Consider the following 10353-nt stretch of genomic DNA (forward strand, 5'->3'; position numbering starts at 1 on the left):
GTCTTAATTTTACAATACTTGAAAGTTCTCATTCATCATGCTATACAACTTGCATGATTCCAAGTTCCGGTCCAATTGAAACTTGGGTGATGAGAATCTTACCTTATTTGGTAAATTTAGACATTACCACAAATGAAAGAATCAATTTCATACTTCCACTCTTGCCATTAATGGAATCTTATAAGCAACAAAAATTTCCACAGATGCCATTATAAGGATATTTTAAAATATATAAAATCAAAATTTTCCTTTTATTTTAAAAACTTTGCGGAAAAACTTATCCTTACAATCCATATGAAAACTTGTTGTTGTCAATTCCTAAGCAAAAATATCATAACTCCTAAGAAGTAGCTCAAGAATCCAATCTTCAAACTATGCGATAGAAATCCATCTACGCGATCAGATTCAGCATATTCTTTCTTTAAGTTTCTTTACTTTTTCTTTGATTCTTAAAACATCAACATGTGATCCAGTCACATCATGTATCAAGAATCTCAAAATAGAAACTTAGCAGAGTTAGATAGTGGATTTTACCTGAAGTAGAGTCAAACTTATTGGCTTTAACATCCTTAGGTAAATTTGGCAGCTTCGCAACCAATGCCCCTTTCTTTGGCAATATAAACATATGGACCCTTTGATAATGGTACACGAGATTATCACAGACTTAGCTTTTCTCTTTACCATTTGGTCAACCGAGTTGACTATGGCCGATCCATTTCCATTGGGAAGAGAATGCTTTACTGGATATCCAATGTCATCATTGTCAATGTCTATAAAGTTTTAGGAAGTTGATCTTAGCAAATAGATAAGATCATTAACGGTCTTGTCTTAGTCTGTTTCATAGGAGTTCCAAAAGAACTCACTATGTGACTTAGAAAGTAGTTGAACCACCAACATTCTCAAGACTTTGACACCCAACTGTCCCGGCTTGTCAATATGTGACTACATCTCCAAGATGTGATCACACTTAGACCTTGCCTTGCCAATAGGGCTTGAGTGACCTTAAATTTTTCAAGAACTTGTGGGTTAAGGAGAATAATTAGAGGAGGCGGAAGAAGAATGATTTCCAAGGGACATCATTTTCATTTAGGAAAGCTTGTTTCAAGAGATTTGGGAAGATCATAAATGTCTAAACCAGACATTTTTTGGGAGATATTCAAGGTAGTTGATCTTAATTCCTTAATATGACACCCAATATAAAATATTAAGGCTAGGACCCAACAAACTATTTTATAACTTAGAAGAGGTATGCCGTAATCCAAGCTATAAAATATTTGAAGGTAGGTGAATGACGATTCACCAATTTCCACCAAGATAAACGAAATGTATTATTAGGTTTTAATTGGTTTTTGAAACTCCTAGATCTTTGAGATTCATTGAACTGTTCAATGGCATGTTTCAATCTCGAGTGTGCCCTTCAGGTTTTATGACTGGGATGCCGAGGATCACAAAACAAGGTGTGAAGTAACCATGCAAATTACTTGGTACCCTTAAGTGTTTACCCCTTAATCGATGTGCCGGTTAACCACACACGCTCCATCGATACTATTATAAACATTAAGCTACCCTTTGCCTACGTTGTTAAATACGAGTTAGTGTGCCGGTTAACCACACACGCTCCACTAACCGACTTAAACAAAGTGCAAAGTGTAATTTCATGGATTAGCACCTTATTCACATTTTTCCTAAGTAACTAAGATTGGGTATTATTAAGAGTTTAGTTACTTAGTATTTATCATTAATACTTTTAATGAAGGGAGAATTATAGTCCTGTCAAACCCGTTCGGCTAACGACCCTCCACCAGTCAAGCAAGCGGTGGGTGAGAGTGGACACCCATTAAGTTGCCATTTTATAGGCAACAACCTTATACCGACCTTATAGACCGGCTTCGTGAATGAGGCGTACTAGCGGTAAGACTGACTTTACTCTTATACATATATATATATATATATATACATATATATATATATATATTATTAACTTATAATATTATAAAGTATAAGGGTTGAATTTTAACTTTTAAAATTCTAAGGGCTAACTTGGAGTTAAAGTATTCATAAGAGAAAACTTTACAAATTCCAAAACATGAGGGCAAGTTTTGAAACTATTCAAAACTAATTAATTCCATAACTTATGTGTTTAAAGTAGTTTTAATCCAAAAACTCTTCAAGTTCCATAACTTGAGGACAAGTTATGCAAGACTTTAAACTAATAAAAGAATTAACTTTTCTTTATTTGATAACTTATGGAATTAATTAAGGTTACACTTTATTTATTTATTTATTTAATGAAGAGACTCTTGGTCCTCCATAACTTGAGGACAAGTTATGGAGTCATAAAACCATTTAATTAGTACTAGACTCTTCATTTTTGTAACCTTTGCCAACTTTTATGAGTTTTATGAAACTTAAATGTGACTTTTCATATAACTTGAGGACAAGTTACAAAAACACATTTTAGAATCAACTCTTAGATTAATTTGTATTGAAAAACAACTATTTCACTCAACTTTTCTATTAATCTAAGCAACTCATAAGAACAAGATAATTCAAATCAAACTTTTTCATGTAATTAGTCTAAACCTTAAACTAATACAAAACATGAATCTATTGAAAATTATCTTTGAAATTGGATTAGCATGAACATTACCACATCAAAAACAAGTTTATAAGTTCAAAAACAACTTAGGGTAATGTTCCTAGTCAAATTCCAGCCAAAAAATTCGAATTTATGCTGTCTGGGGGTCCAACTCGTCGAGTGCACGAACCAACTCGGCGAGTTGGATGCTTTTTGCCTTGGACATGGCGAGTCCATTCATGGACTCGGCGAGTCTGCTGGGCAGACAGCATCAAAACTCGATTTTCCAGCTTCTTTTGCAAGAATAACAAGAAAACAAGCCTAGGCTCTGATACCACTGTTGGGTTTTGAGCATTCTAACACTCCTAAGTGTACATGCTACCCTAAATACCTTGGATCTATGTTTTCTCTATTATACATGCAAATAAGAACTTTCCAAGGTATTATCCTAATCTAGCATACAAAACAATAAATATAACAAGATAGAATACATACCTCTTTGATGTAGAAAGTCTTCATAAAGCTTGAGTGCCTAGTGCCCCAAGTGTGACACCTTAAATGGTTCACACAACACCAAATACACTTGGAATAACTTGAGAGAAATCCATAACTCATGAAATCGGATAGCCCTTTCTTACTCACTCTAGTCGCCGATTTTGTCAAGAATAAGATCTTTATATAGTGTTACAATTAGGGTAAACCCTAATTGTCATGACTTTCCATTTCCTTGGATCCATGGGTTCACATACACCATGGAGCATCCATGGACCATCCTATGGGTTTTAGCCCAACTTGATTATCCATGGAGCATTAGCCCACTATACAAGTATGGATGATTTACACAATCAACCCATATATTTAATTAGTCTTCTTTTGATCACTTAATTAATCCTAGATTAATTCTTGATCAATACTAATTAAATAATATTATTATTCTTATTATTAATATACTAGAACTTATAATATATTAATAACCATAAGTGTCGTATTTCTCTCATTATAGTCTATCCACATGCATGATGCCATGCAACCCAAATGGACCATGCCGGGTCAGGTCAAGTCTTTCCAATTATAGTTATGGACTTAGACATTAATCCAACACTTTACCCTCAAGGTTCACCCAATAAGCTCTAAACCCAAACCCTAGTTCCTTTTAGGAAGGTCTTGACTCATTAAGCCATCAAACCCTTACTACAACGTTCCAAATTACAGATCTGATGTCCAAGGGTGAACAAAGTACATAAAGTTTCTAACTTTACCTACATGCATGCTTGAAACACACTCCAAGCTCCACTTTAGGCTTAAAAATGAACATATTGCATGAATGGGACATGAAGGCTATTAAAGTTTGCAATTTTATTTCTCTAGAGGTCCTGTAGAGGCCATATCTACACCCTCAACCCCTGAAAACCTCTTTTCGTTGGGCAACTCAAGTCAAAGTCCCAAAACCAAGCCAAAACTACAAGGAATAAGATCTAGTAGGCTACATGTCAAGGTTATGACTTTATACCTCAGACATGTAGCCTTTGATGTAGAGTTTCTGGATCCAAGTTCACTCCTCGAAGCTTGATACTTATCTCTTCAAAACCTCCTTCAAAGATCTCAAATAATCACTCAAACACTCATAAAACCCAACAAAAGAGGAGAAAAGCAATTCTAGGGTTTCCTCTGGGCAAGGGGGCTGGTAAGGAGGCAAATCCTAGGATTCAAGTCCTTTAAATTGGGTGCAATACCCAAAAAATTAGGGTTTTCCTTTCTAGTGTCAACTCATCAATTTGGGGCTCCCCAACTTGTTGAGTAGGTTCTCTAATCTTCGCGGCTGAAATGCTTTCTACTCATCGAGTTGAAGCCTCCTAACTCGTCGAGTTCCTTTCAATATTTAAAAATAATTAGAATTAATTCATACCTAGACCTAGCGTTACAAATCTCCCCCACATGAACTTGACTTCGTCCTTGAAGTCTGCTAATGCGAAGAGGTCCGGTTAATGCTCCCTCATCTGCTCATCCGGTTCCCTGGTCCATTCGGAGCCTCTTCGGTGCTGCCATTGCACCTTAACTAACCTCATTTCCTTGTTTCAATGGGCTTTTGTTTTTCGGTCTAAAATCGATGTTGGCTTGTAACATCCGGATTTTCAGGGTTATTATTATGTAGTTTAATCTTTTGATTAAAGGAGAGACTCGACGAGTTGAGGATCCAACTCGCTGAGTCGAGTCGGGGTTCTCACGCAGATTTAATGAGTGGACTCGACGATTCAGAGGAGGGACTCACCGAGTAGGTGATGGGTAGAGAAACCCTAATTTATCAGGTTTGGGACCTATTTAAAGGTCCTTATGGCCTTCATTTGCGGCTATTATACCCTGAGAAACCCTAGAGAGCAGAGAGAAAGCATATGGTGCAAGAAGAGGGCTAATTCATCGACTTTTGGTGTGTCTTAGCAAAGGGAAGGATGGAGTTCCAGCTAGGATGTCTTGTGGGAATCAAATCTTCTATCATTTCATTCAGAGCTGCTATGAGACGTAAGGATTCATGTCCGTCTTCGTTTGGGTGATAGATTTCATGAATCTAGGGTTTTTTTCTCTTCTTTTGGTAAGAGATCTAGAGTATGTGATGCCCCCTTGTGTATATATCTTCAGATCTGGACCTTGAGAGGTCCAGAGAGTCCCTATTTCCCAGCTTTATGTAGTCCTTTATGAGTTTGGAGCTAAGGTTGTCATTTTAACGGTCATTTCTCCATTTATGGTTATATGTGAGTTGCATGAACATAAAGTTTGAACCTTTACATGTTTATTGAGCTTGGGAAGGTCGGATCTATGGATTAGAGGAACAAATCTGACCTCAGAAGGTCGTTTGAGTATGATCGTGAAAGCAACTCGACGAGTTCATATTTGGACTTGACGAGTCGAGTCGGGTTGCCCCGCGATTCAAATCCAGTGGAAACCGTCGAGTGGAAGGTTCACTCGACGAGTCGAGGGAGGCCTTGGACGAGTCATAAGACATGCATGGACTCGCTGAGTCACCCCTGTGTACTCACCGAGTCTGGTCAGAGTTAACCGTTGACTTGAGTTGACTTTTATTGACTTTGAGGTTTGGTCAACATAGGTAATAGAGGCCATGGAGGGGTAAAATGGTCTTTTACCCACAATCTGATTAAAAAGGGAAAGATTAATCGCCGGTTTAATTTGAGTTGACACTTCGAGTGTTAATTAGAGATATTTGCCTTATGTGTTAGGTGGTGGCGTGTTCGAGATTCAAGCGTGAGGATATCTGCTTTCTGCTTGCCAGGTGAGTCTTATCACTATACTTTACCTAGAGTGGTAACAGAGTTATTGTATGCTATCTATGCGATGTGTGGCACTGCATTATTTCTATGAGATTTATGTTGTATGTATATCAGAATTAGAATCGGAAGGTCCACAGAGCTAGGACCAGAGGGTCCTCAGAGTTACGTTTAGAGTTATGTGCCAGTGTATTTGTATGCTATTTATTTTATAAGATTTATTGTGATATGTGGTATGCATGATTTAGAGTTATCAGAGTTAGGACCTTTGGGTCCATAGAGTTAGAGCCAGAGGGTCCACAGAGAGCTAGGACTAGAGGGTCCCACTGAGACACACTGAACAGAGGGTTAACAAAGTTATAGCCTTGAGTGGCTAATATTTTTTAGAGTGGTATTTTGGGCAACTCACTAAGCTTCGTGCTTACAGTGTTTTGTGTTATATGTTTCAGGTTTTCTCAGTATCATGAGACGGCACCGGCTCGATTGTACACACCAGAGGAAGAGTTTGTTTTGAGGATCCTGGTTTATTAATTGATTGAACAAAAGAGTCATGTATTGTAATTTAAACAAAAAGGAGATTTTTATGAAAAGTGCTAAAGAGATAAACGATTTTAAATGAAAATTTTGTTTTAAAAATTTCGGTATTACAAGTTGGTATCAGAGCCTTGGTTTGAGGGATTCGGATGCACCTTCGGGTAATCTAGACTCAAACTGAGGAAGTAAGAAAAGTTTTCAAAGATATGATTTTCTAAAAGTGAATAGGAGTTCAAAGAGAAAGCAAGAAAGAGCAGTGTGTACAATCAGCCAGAGCCCGAACGGTTTTTTCCCAAAATACCCTTACTTTTGTATTATGAGATATTTATGATACATTTTATGAGATATTATGCATCCTAGAGACAGGCTAGGTATTTCATATCTTAGGACTAGAGTGGCCTGATTTGTGATGCCTTAGCCTAGGAGTTGCTGTTAAATGTGATGTGCTTTTGAGTATGTGATGAGTGAGAGTATTCAATTGGAATCCTTTTGGGGGATTTGAGTAGAGAAGTAATCTAAGAGAGATACCTAGATGAGTATTGGTGCTTATCGAAAGAATAGTTAGAAACCGCGAGGGGTAGAGTTGCAGAGTTTGGTGGTACTTTCGAGAATGAGCATAGCAAGAGGAGTTATCGCCCAGAGTGAGTTCTATGTATTCTTCGATGCCCGAATGCTGCTTGCTTCATGCTTTGTGGAACTCTCGATGATTGGGGTCAACTACCAAGTGAATATGACGATATTCAGGAGGTCGATGGCTGGCATCATTAGTAGCTCTTCAGCGGCTGACGGCGGAGAAGTGGGAGGACCAAGGAAGGGCCTAGGGAGTAACCTTAGCCAAATGAGTACGCTGGCAGAGTTGATGTCACACCCCAAAACCAAGAATGGCGGAAACGTTCTGGGGCGGAGGACGTCATGTAAGGTAATCACAACACAGTAAATGTAAATAGGCAAACAACATCATCCATTGCATTAAATATATAAATTTAATACATGCGTGTTCTGTACAGTTTTAGACACCAAAAATATAACGTAAATCAAAATAATAAAATGATGAGTCTTGAGTACGCTCCATCATCTCAAAAGCTGGCATCGGTACCTGTCTACTGATGACCTGAGAATACAAGTTATTTTGAAAGAGTTTATCAGCATTAAGCTGGTGAGTTCATAAGTATTTTAGTGTCAATGTTCGTTGTCAAAAACGTTTGAACCTGCCTCAATGTATAAGTTTGTAAAAATGTAAGTAAATGTTTAAAAGTGTTTGCAAAAGTTTGAATCTCTCAGAAAATCCTATATTTTCTATAAAAGTAACCTTCTACCGAGGCTTAAATGTTTTGTAAACTCGTATGTTGTAAAAGTGTGTAATTACCCAAGTATAACTATCATTTGATAAAATATAGTTCATACATTAATGCTTAAGTGAGATTATCACCAAAATATGTAATGGGTAAATCATTGTAGTACTGTAGTTTTGTATAATAAGAACTACTGTTGTACTAATTACTACTACCTTAAACCGGATTTATATTAAGGTATAATGTGATAATTGCACCATACTATCGACTGATAACAACGACATAAAGAACGGTCGTAATAACGGAATGACGTTTGGCACCCGCAGACCTGCAGGTCCGGCTGTAGCTAGCAGCAAGGTGTAGGATAGTCAATCCAGTATAGATCTACACGCAAACTCAACGCTCTCCCTCCAAGAGAATTCTGGCTACAACTCGGGCCATGACATTTAAGGCATGCTTCGATACAGTGGATCACATTTGTTATCGTATTCTTGCATATGTGATGAAATGTTTCTTGTTCTAGTATAGTTGTATATGTTCTCGTAGTATAGTTGTATATATTCTCTTCCTAGTATAGACTCATGAATGAACTGACTCATTGATCTAGCAGTTGTAATAGTATGGTTCTGTGTTACCCCGATGGTAACTTGTTAACGGTGCGTCTAGTACGTATGGTTATGGAAGTACTTTTATGTCTATATATGTATATTTGATATATACTTAACATGGAAACGACCTTCGGATGGTCACCCAAAATCCCACCAGACCACATCCAAATCGAGGAAAAGGAAATAGGGTGGATGGCCTTCCTAAGCCCTTTAAACATTATTTATACGTCTATACATGTATGGGCATGCAATTTATAATATAAAAACATAAATAAGTATTTATAAGACATTTGAAACATAAGTATTATTTTTAAAGAAAGATTGACTTGATGTCAATCTATAAAACAATTTGAAGGCGTAGATTTGATTAAAACAGATTAAGTATAAGGAACATTTGTTTAAATCACAGTTGCAGTGTAAATTCGAAAAGTAAATGGGTTTGGAAAACATTTAGAAGTAAAACAGTTTGATAGATAGTTTGAATGGTGATAAAATCACTGATTTCCCTAGTTATTAATCACATGTGATTAGTGTAATCACATGTGATTGAAACAATAACTATAAGTATTTAACTTGTATTCCCCCCCTTTGAAATCATATAAAAGCATTTAGAATATTTAACAGGTTGATTAAGGGGTATGAAACTCACTTGATTGATTGAAGAAAGCGAGATGGAAAACCGGGCAGAGTTTCGTCTCGGAAAACGGATTTTTCTCGGGATTCTCGGGAATCTCGGGAGTAAAATCGACCCTCGGGACTTGAGCAAAAAGACCAGAGCTTCGGGTTATAACGGGCACGGAAAACGAGGCAAGGTTGTGAGAGAGAGAAGAGAAATGAGCAACATCTTTAGAAAGCCTCGCATCCTATTTATAGGAAGGCTGAACTGCCTCCGTACGCGGGGCGTACGCTTGTACGCAGTGCGTACGCGTACGTCATGCATGACCGAAGCCTCGACTGCCTCGGTTCGGATGGGACGGGTTGCTGGGTACGCGGGTCGGATGGGACGGCGGGTCGGACGGTTTAGAATTCTTCGGATAGTGCGACGTGGACGATCCGAGACCCTCGATCTCAGTACGCGGGGCATACGAAGGTACGCAGGGCGTACTTCGGTCCAATCCGATGACTCCCCTTCGGATATTACCGGGAATTTATAAATTTATTTATATTTATTATAAATAAACTTCAAAAATTCATATCTCCCTCATACGAACTCAGATTTGGACGTTCTTTTTATGTACGCAAACCTTGATATGATTCCTACTACTTTATTTAATCCGAATAAGATTTTTGGAAGGTTACATTTTGACCTAAATTTGATCGGTTTTACATTACATTGACTCGAAATATCGGGTTGTCACATCATCCCCCCGTTAGAAGGAATTTCGTCCCGAAATTAGAATTTTTAAGGAAGTTAGAAATTACAAATAACTAAGCAAAAAGGTGAGGGTATTTGAGTTTCATCTGATCCTCACGTTCCCAAGTGAATTTCGGTCCTCGCTTGGCATTCCAGCGAACCTTCACGATAGGGATACGGCTTTGCTTTGTCTGCTTGACCTCACGGTCCATGATCTCTACAGGTTCTTCCACGAAGTTGAGGCTCTCGTTGATTTTGACCTCGTCGAGTGGGATTACAAGAGTCTCGTCGGATAGACACTTTTTCAAGTTAGATACGTGGAATGTAGAATGTACGTTACGAAGTGCGTCTGGTAGTTCGAGTTTGTAAGCTACGGGGCCGACTCTTGCAAGAATCTCAAAAGGCCCTATGTACCTCGGATTAAGCTTTCCACGCTTGCCGAAGCGTATCAAGCCCTTCCAGGGTGAGACTTTGAGGAGGACTCGGTCTCCCACCTGAAATTCCAAAGGTTTCCTTCGTTTATCAGTGTAGCTCTTCTGTCGGTCTCTAGAGGCTTTCAATCGTTCACGGATCTGAACGATTTTCTCTGTTGTTTCCCGAATGATCTCCGGACTGGTGAGAGTACTGTCGGAAGTTTGCCCCCTGGCTAATTAGGTATCACCCACCTCAGCCCAGCACAGAGGGGATCTGCACTTACGGCCGTAGAGAG

This window comes from Lactuca serriola, chromosome 3, assembly GCF_051521515.1.
Source record: "Lactuca serriola cultivar US96UC23 chromosome 3, Lser_US96UC23_V15, whole genome shotgun sequence".
Lineage (NCBI taxonomy): Eukaryota > Viridiplantae > Streptophyta > Magnoliopsida > Asterales > Asteraceae > Lactuca > Lactuca serriola.